Source organism: Rhipicephalus microplus, chromosome 9 (assembly GCF_043290135.1).
Source record: "Rhipicephalus microplus isolate Deutch F79 chromosome 9, USDA_Rmic, whole genome shotgun sequence".
Taxonomy (NCBI): domain Eukaryota; kingdom Metazoa; phylum Arthropoda; class Arachnida; order Ixodida; family Ixodidae; genus Rhipicephalus; species Rhipicephalus microplus.
This window is the reverse complement of record NC_134708.1, coordinates 125,955,309-125,964,180: the sequence shown is the minus strand read 5'-3', so window position 1 is coordinate 125,964,180 and position 8,872 is coordinate 125,955,309.

The window sequence follows — 8,872 nt, the reverse complement described above, 5'->3', positions numbered from 1 at the left end:
GTAGTTTTCTCGGCCCATTGTCCAGTCAGGTAGGTAGACTTAAGCGTGAGATCTTGCCAGCTTGCCCCACGCTTCTAATCACGCACGTACCCGCAGAGCGTGCTGTGAGCGTTGAAATCGCCCACGCTCACAACGAGATCCTTGCTCACAGCCTTCAGGGCACCACTGAAGATTGTTGCAAAAGAAACATTTCAAAGTTTTGGAGAAAATTAGATGTTCAGTATGTGCAATGGTGAATCTCGTTGATTGAGCGGAAGGAGGGTGACCATCACATACGAATATTTAGTATTCAGTTCTAAATCCACTTGGTTGGCTGTATACTTTTTGTGCACGAATATACAGGAAGAGGGGTCCTGCTGGAACGTCGAATAATTTGTAAGGCTAGCGCCACTCCCTGGCTCCTGGAGGGCAATCACTGCAGGAAGCGAAGCGAGATTCGATAGGAAAAGCCGGAGGTGAGCCCGCTTGGTGCGGGAACGGAATTACCGGCGATTCTATTGAGTAATTTGAATGGCGGTGGCTGAATTGTAGCATGAAAAGCCTCTAACTTGAGAGTTGCCTATTATGGACATTGAAGTTAAAAAGCGGTTGTAGAGACGCAGCTGCGCAGCCAGCACTCGCGGCGAGGGTGGCGTCCTCAGTTTCTGTGAGCGTGCAGCTGTCATCACCATCTACATCATTTCCTATGGCGTGACGTGAGGTTTTGGGATAGCGGCCTGACACGTCTTTGATCAGACCACCGGATCGTGGGATGCTACGCGACGGTGGTGCCAACTGCTGGACGATGATTGTTGGGATTGTTTCAGTCATTTTGGCAATAGCAGAGGTCATGGCCGCGAAAATTTAATTTTCTAAGGCATTAAAACGGGCGTCTAAGCGGGCCTCTAGATGAGCCTCAAGTGCAGCTTCCAGGCTCAGTGCTGCCGCCGGGACCATGGGCTCACTCTCCTTTGCCTTTGTTGCGGGTGAGGAGGAATTGGTTAGCTCTTTCGATTTAGATTCTAGGAACGCAATTTTTTCAGCAACATGTCAATTTTGCCCTCGAGAGCTTCTATCTTGGTTTGCTCGGCAGGGCGTGCCGCAGAGGAGGAAGGAAGGGCGGCCCTGCCCGCACCACTCACCTGCGTTCCATGTTTTGCAACGTTGGACCAGGTCATGGTCTCGTTGCGTTGTGGTGTCGTCAACAGTTTTCCGTTGTCGCCCTGTGGTGGTGGCTGCGTCGGCAGCCACTTGCCATCGTTGCCAGCAGATGGTGCCGGCTTCGCAGTGTTGTCCTCGTCCCGGCTCGGTGACTTACCGGGGAAGACCAGCTGGCGGCTCTTCTTCTTAGCTGCTGATTTCGTTTTCGCCCCACCCTTGGCGATCATCTTGTGGGTACGTAATCTCGCCGCGCACTCTCGCGAGTTTGTCGCATGTTCATTTCCACATACTGAGCACCGCGGAAGCGCACCCCCTCCACAAGTGGAGCTTCTTGGCAACAGAGTCCGCACGTGTTGGGCTGCGTGTTGGGACATGTACCACTCTATGACTGACGGACCCACACAAGCCGCACGCTGGAATAGTCCGGTAATATTTTTGCACGGGAATAAGCATGTTCTCATAATGCACACAACGCGGTTTTCCCTTCCCGGCGAAGGAGACGCGAGCCTTGTTAGAGGATCCGAATTTCCTCACCTCGACGATGTTGCCTGCTCTGTATTGCACCTGCTCTCGAAGCGATTCAGTAGTGTCCAAGTTGCTTACAACGATGACGCCACGGCACGCATCGCAGCCGTCTTGTCACAGGTATCCATGGAGCAGATTACCCCATGCTCAGTGTTCACCGAAAATTTCCCGAGAAACTGATCCGCCGCCGCCAGGCTCGGGGTGTGGATCTAAACAAGGTTTTGTCCACGACACGGTACCACGGTGACCGACTTCGTCTACTCGCTTTCAATGTAGGCCATAAAGGTGGTTTCATGGCGGTTTTCCGAGAAGGCTTGGTGTAGCGACACAAGTTCGCGTGGTTTGAGCACGACCATGAAGTCGTCTGGGCCTGGTTGTGGGATTTGGCGAGGCCTCAAGTTCGAAATAGCCTTGCCTTTGCCTCCTGCAGCACGTGGTACTGGGGCTTCGTCTTGCCGGCTGGTGTTCCGCAGGCAGGAATGGCGTTCGACGCCGCTGTATATGATTGAACGGACGCGTGACCGCTTCATTCAGCGATTGTAGCCTAAAACTCGAAACAGCGGAGTTGTCGTCGAGAGAAAATGGAACTGTAGTCCAGGCCATGCTTTCGGGATCCTAACCCCGCAAGTCAGACATGGTGGCTGCCATGTTGCCTCGGGTGGCCGGTGCAACGCTGCCGGTGTTCCAGCCCACCAGGTTCCGGCGTCGCCGTTAGGCGTGACGGCATCGCCCCCATGGCCGGGTGAACTTCAGCCGTAAAAACTTGAAACATAGACCCGCTGGGTCAAACTTAATTTTAACGAGGAGCAGATGATTTGGCGCGTCGATGAATGTCGGGCTTGGTGGAGTGCAGGTGGTTACGCTGCGGCTCCAGCTGAAAATCGATGGAGGCGATGCGCCGCACGTCTTGCTTTGTCGCGCGCTCGCAGCGCCTCCGTCCGGTGTAATGAAGGTAGTTTTTTTTCTTGATCTTTCTTGCCGACTTCAATCTGCCAATGGCCGGTCTTGAGGTTCACCAAAGAAAAGTACCTCGCATTGCGATTCCATTCCCGTGTACAGAACTCCCCCCTTCAGCCGTGAGCCAAGCCCACGCAGTGAAGAGGACGTTGAATAATCCAACCTCGATCTGTGAGCTAGCCGCAGGCAGCGAGCTCTACATCTTGAGTACGGGGCTTTACTCGATAACATTCGCAAGCCCAGGGCCAACACCACTGCAGCGACCACTATGACCGCCCCTGTGCGAATGCCGGCCACGGTAGTAAAACAGTAGCTGAGAGAGCCCCAGACCTTGCACAGATGAACATTTGAAGAAGTGGAGACCTGGCTGGAGACATTCGACCACGTGGCTGCCTTAAACCAGTGGTATTTAGAAGAAAAGCTGCTTCGCGTCTACTTTTACCTGGAAGACGTGGGGAGAACCTGGTTTGAGAGCCACGAGTCGTTACTTCAGACCTCAGACCAGTTCCACGGCCCATTCCTGGAAACGTTCATGAGCGTCGCCCGAAAAGAAAGGGCCGCTACTGTGCTGGAAAAACGGGTGTAGCTTCCATACAAAAGCCTCACAATCTTCGCAAAAAAGATTATTTGTCTGTTCCGACTCACCTACCCTGACATGACTGAAGAGAAGAAGGTCCATTAGTTTTGTGAGCGGTAAAGCAAGACCTCTTCGCTGGGCTGGTGCGGAAGCCACCCCACAGTTCAAGAGCTTTTGTCGGAGGCTATGACAATGAAGAGGACGCTGGAAATGCATACTCAGCACCTCTACCATGTGTCACGAGGTCGTTACGTGAACAAAAAGAGCAGACTGCAGGTCGAATATGAAACTCCTTATTTTGGGCTGAACGTGCGGCGACGTAAAATAAAAATCAGGTTACAGCGAGACACTGGCACTGATAGCGGCGGGCGTAGTGTCGTGCGTCGATGAAATAACAAGCGGTGAAGCGCGTCGGTATTTATACACGTGCCACCGAATATTCTTGTGTTATCGCTAGCAGCCACGTAGGTTTCAGAATAATCTGAACTGTTCACGAAGTGGGCATAATCTTAACAAAATGATCTACTGCAGTCCCGAAGCTTTTCGAACACTGCAAGCTATGTTTGCGCTGAAAATTACCGAGAGTAAAACAATAGGATAACGAAAATTGATGAAAGAAACTTTATGGTTTAACAGAGCGAAAAAAGCACACGGCGGGCAAGAAAAAAACGAGACAAGTACTGACTTCCAACTGAAATTTTCATGATAAGAATGTTGTTATTATACCCGAGTGAAAAGAAAAAATAAACAGTGAAAAAATTACAGATGCAGCTGTATGAAATTACGTCAACAATCACTGAGCCTGCCACGCCAGCCTTCGGACCACAAAAAAACGTGGCTCTCTTTCTGGCAGAGCAACTGGTGGCTTGCTTACACTTGCGCTTCTTTCCAGTGCCTTCCGAGTAGCCTCATAGATTATACGCTCATGCTCTTCCAAAAATTTACCGGGAACTGTTATCTTTACGAACAGCGGAGTGCACCCATTCGTGCTCATGTGTAGCGCCAGGAAGCCATCTTTGCTATCACGAACATTCTTGGCGTGTTCCCTTAAGGGTTCGTTTACGCATCTGCCCATCTGGACCCATAACATGCACCACTACACAATTTGGTCATGTACACCACGCCTAGTGCACAGTCGCCAAACTGCGTCCTGTGCCTGACCATGCACTGCTTTTCGTGTCTCTTTGCACAACTTGTCAGGAACACTGAAGACCACTTTCACGTTGAGGTGTTGTCCAATTTTCTTTAGGCGGTGCGGCAAAGAGTGCATATGCGGAATGACCGCCAACTTTTCCCGCTTTTCCGCTGTAGTGCTCTCTCTGTTACTGTCACTGCCCTTACGTTTTCTTTTCCTGTGCATTGCTTCCGCCTCGAAAATGGTCAAACAGTGCGAGTACCCTTCCCATTCTAGGAGCTTCGACAGTGCAACGAGGCTAGCTTCCAAGACAGGATGGCAGGACCTCTCTAAGGCGTTTTTGAAACATGACTCTACGATGTCTATCTTTATTGTTTGCTGTGTGCAGACGATAGGGGCAGAATAGGCTTCTGGGAACGAGGCTCGAAACACCAGCAAGTGTGCGACTCCGAGAAACAACTCTTTAAGAAAGCGGATGTTGTCTATTTCCGGCATCCCGTGCGTCACCATGAGCACATAGAGGCATGCACGAAAGGTTTCTAACACCTGCATGACCTTTCAATGGAATATTTCTAAATCACAGTTCAATATTATTTGATAAATATTCGCATAACTAAATGTATTTATAACAAACAACTCACCAAACTTCTCAGTCATAGTGCTAATAAACTTCGCTATGAGCAAGTCACTCCAAAATGGGGCTATGGAAGATGCAATTGGGACACCTGTTTTTTGAATGTACGTCTTCTCGTTTCATACTACAAACGTTGACGAGATTGACAAAAATAAAAGGTCTAAGAACCCTTTAGACGTCATACGCGCGGCGTTCTGAAACGGCAGCACGCCGAACCCGTCATTGCGCTCTTCTATGCACGTTATCAAACCTTTGTGCGAAACGGAGTGATAGAGGTATTTTAAATGCGAAGCATTTCTTAGCGAACTTCGGCAACTTTGAGTGAATCTATCTATCTATCTCTCTATCTATCAAGCCGCGTACGACGTTTATCTCTCCTTGCCGTATAAATAGTGGCTTTTTGGTTGATTTATTGACACATGGGATGTAACGTCCCAAAACCACCATGTGATTATGAGAGACGCCGTAATGGAGAGCTCCAGAAATTTCGACTACTTGGGATTCTTCAACGTGTAGGTAATACTATCAATAGCAAATCTGGTATGAAAGAGCGTTACTGTATGAAGAACATATCTGACTAGTCATAAAATGAAAATCAGGAAATGTCTGTCATGAATGTTATGATTTACGTTTCATGGTCCGGCAGCTCTTTTGGTGGTTTCATTCTCATGAAATGTTGCAAAACTGGTGTGATATGGCATGATTGCATGGAGAACACAAGTGGCAGATCCTAATATAAAAAGCATGACATGCGGGTCATGTAACAACACACATGCTTGTCTCATAACAACTTGACTACATGCCACACTGATGATGCGCTCGTGGCCGTTTGGCTAGCTTCACCTGTACCAAACTCGGTATTACGCGACGCGCACGAACGACATAGGTAAATGACATCCAAACAGGATAATCACAACATGCGTGTCATGTAACAACATGACTACATGTCACACTGATGACGCGTTTGCGTCCATTTAGCTAGCTTCAGATATACCAAATTGGTATTATGTGACCAAATTTGGTATTATGGATATACCAAATTTGGTATTATGTGACGTCAATGGATGACGAAGGTATGTGACTGGTGAAAACATGATAATCACTAGATGCGTGTCATGTGAGAACATCACTACATGCCACAGTCAAGGCGCCAATACATTTTCACATGACGCGGTGCGCGTGCTCGCCGGCGTTCATTTCGTCGCGTCCCGCCGGCTTTGCCACGCCAGGAGCCGGACCTGCCATATACTCGCAGGCGCGCGTCACGCTGCCTTGCTTGGACGCATGCGCATTTCAGCGTGTCCGACGTCCCTCGGGCATGAAAAAACGGAGATGCAGGGTTGTCTGAGGATCGCATCGGCGCGAAATGCAGCATGTCGCATTTCGCGCCGGTTGTAGTCGGGCCGCGCCGACGGACGCTGGTCGCGCCTGGTGTCAGACTATGGAGTGCTCGCATTTTGCTAACGTAGCTTCGCTGTGCTCAACGTGCGCGGGCGTCAACGCTACATTGGAGTATATTGAGACCTTCATGATGTGCTGGCGGTCGCTTTGCTAGATCCACATGTACCAAATTTTGTGTTACGTGACGTCAATGGATGACGATATATATATGACTGGTTCAAACATGATAATCCTGACGCACGTGTCAAGTCCGAACATGACAACATACCACGCTCATAGCGTGCTTGTGGCCGTTTCACTAGCTCCGCATTACTAAACTTGGTATCGCGTGACGTGAATAGATGACGAAGGTAAACAACGAATTCAAACATGATAATCATGACACAGAAATCACGTACGGCCTCTTTTACCTCATTCTCAAAGCGTTGTGGTGATTTTAAATGATATATCAACATATCGTATTCAGGCTTCACATATCATCGATTCCCACTGTACATTGGATCTGCCTATTTTATATCAATCGAGACGACTAAAAACAAGGACAAACGAAAGGCACACACACACACACATACATAGCAAACCTTTCAATAGTTTTATTTCGCGATACTAAAACTACTTATAGGTACAAGAAAGACAATAATGCCCCGCCGCAGTGGTCTAGTGGCTAAGGTACTCGGCTGCTGACCCGCAGGTCGCGGGTTCGAATCCCGGCTGCGGCGGCTGCATTTCTGATGGAGGCGGAAATGTTGTAGGCCCGTGTGCTCAGATTTGGGTGCACGTTAAAGAACCCCAGGTGGTCGAAATTTCCGGAGCCCTCCACTACGGCGTCTCTCATAATCAAATGGTGGTTTTGGGACGTTAAACCCCACATATCAATCAAGAAAGACAATAAATATGCGCACCTCTGTCACGCGGTAGAAGAGGATTATTACCAGGCATCAAGACAAACACCAATAAAATCAAACTTTTTTCTTGTCAGCACGATAGAGGGCATGATAATACACTTGTGACCCATCCTCTCTATCTCCCCGGCTTCCACAATTTCACGTGTAAGCTGACTTCCATTTCGTGCGAAAATTCTGCATTTGTCGAACACAGGAAAACAACCAGACTTATTACAGTGCATTGCTAAGAAACTGTCTGCCAGAAATGCTTGAGGCCGTGAGCTTGGATTTAGGTGCACGTTAAAGACCCCCCCCCCTTTCCCCCAGGGCAGTGATGGCGTAGTAGTTAGAGCATCTGCCTCATGTCCAAGATGCCCGCTGTTCGAATCGCGATGCCACGCAGTTCCCAACCGGATGAAAAAAAAATCTACGTGGTACTGGAACTGCATTAGGAGGCTTGAAGCGCGGCCTCACTGGTGACCACCACCGGTAACGCACTTCCTCACCAGACAAGTATTGGCCACCCTGGTGCAGCGTCTGGCCACTACCTGCAACATGCATACGTCAATTAACTCGTTGATCTCAATCCTGTGCGGCCGTAAAGCAACTGACCACGGCAGCGGTCAGATCTGTAACGTAGCAGAGGGCGCTAAGAATCTGTGTGTCCGGACGGGCCGCCATTAGAACCTGCACTTGGCAACATTTAGCGTTAAAACCTTATCTAGTGAGACAAGTCTAGCTGTACTGTTCGGAGAGCTAAGGTTGGTAAATGGCAAGTAATAGAAGTCAGTGAGGTTAGGAGGACAGATGAGGCCTATACAGTGCTACAGAACGTGCACTTTCTTCGCTATTGTGGTCTTTCTGACAGAGCCGGGCATGGGGCTCCTAATCCACAGAAATATAGCTGTCAACAGAGATAAATACTGTAGCATCAGACAAAGGGTGGTATGTATCATAATTAAACTCAGTAGGAGATACAACATGAAGGTGGTACAGGTTTCCCCACCTACATCCAGCCATGAAAACACTTCAGTTGAAAACTTCTATGAAGAAGTGCAATTGGCAATGAATAAGGTCAAAACACAGTATACTATACGGATGGGCGACTTCAATACCAAGGCAGGAAAGAAGCAAGCTACAGACTAGGCAGTAGAAGATTATGGCATCAGTACTGGAAATGGCAGAGGGGAGCTATTAGTGGAATTTGCAGAACGTAATAATTTACGGATCTCGAATATTTTCTATCGAAAACGAGAAACCGTAAGTGGGCATACAGGAGCACTAATGGCGAAAGTATAATTTACGGATCTCGAATTCTTTCTACCGAAAACGGTGGAACCGTAAGTGGCCATGGAGGCACCCTCATAGCTAAAGTAAGAACGAAATTGACTTTATACTGAGGGCACACCCAGGCATTGTGCATGATGTGGAAATGCTTGGCAAATTACGATGCAGTGATCATAGAGCCCCGCAGCGGTGGCCTAATGGCTAAGGTACTCGGCATCTGACCCGCAGGTTGCGGGTTGAATCCCTACGGCAGCGGCTGCATTTCTGATGAAGGCGGAAATGTTCTAGGCACGTGTGCTCAAATTTGGGTGCACGTTAAAGAACCCCGGCTG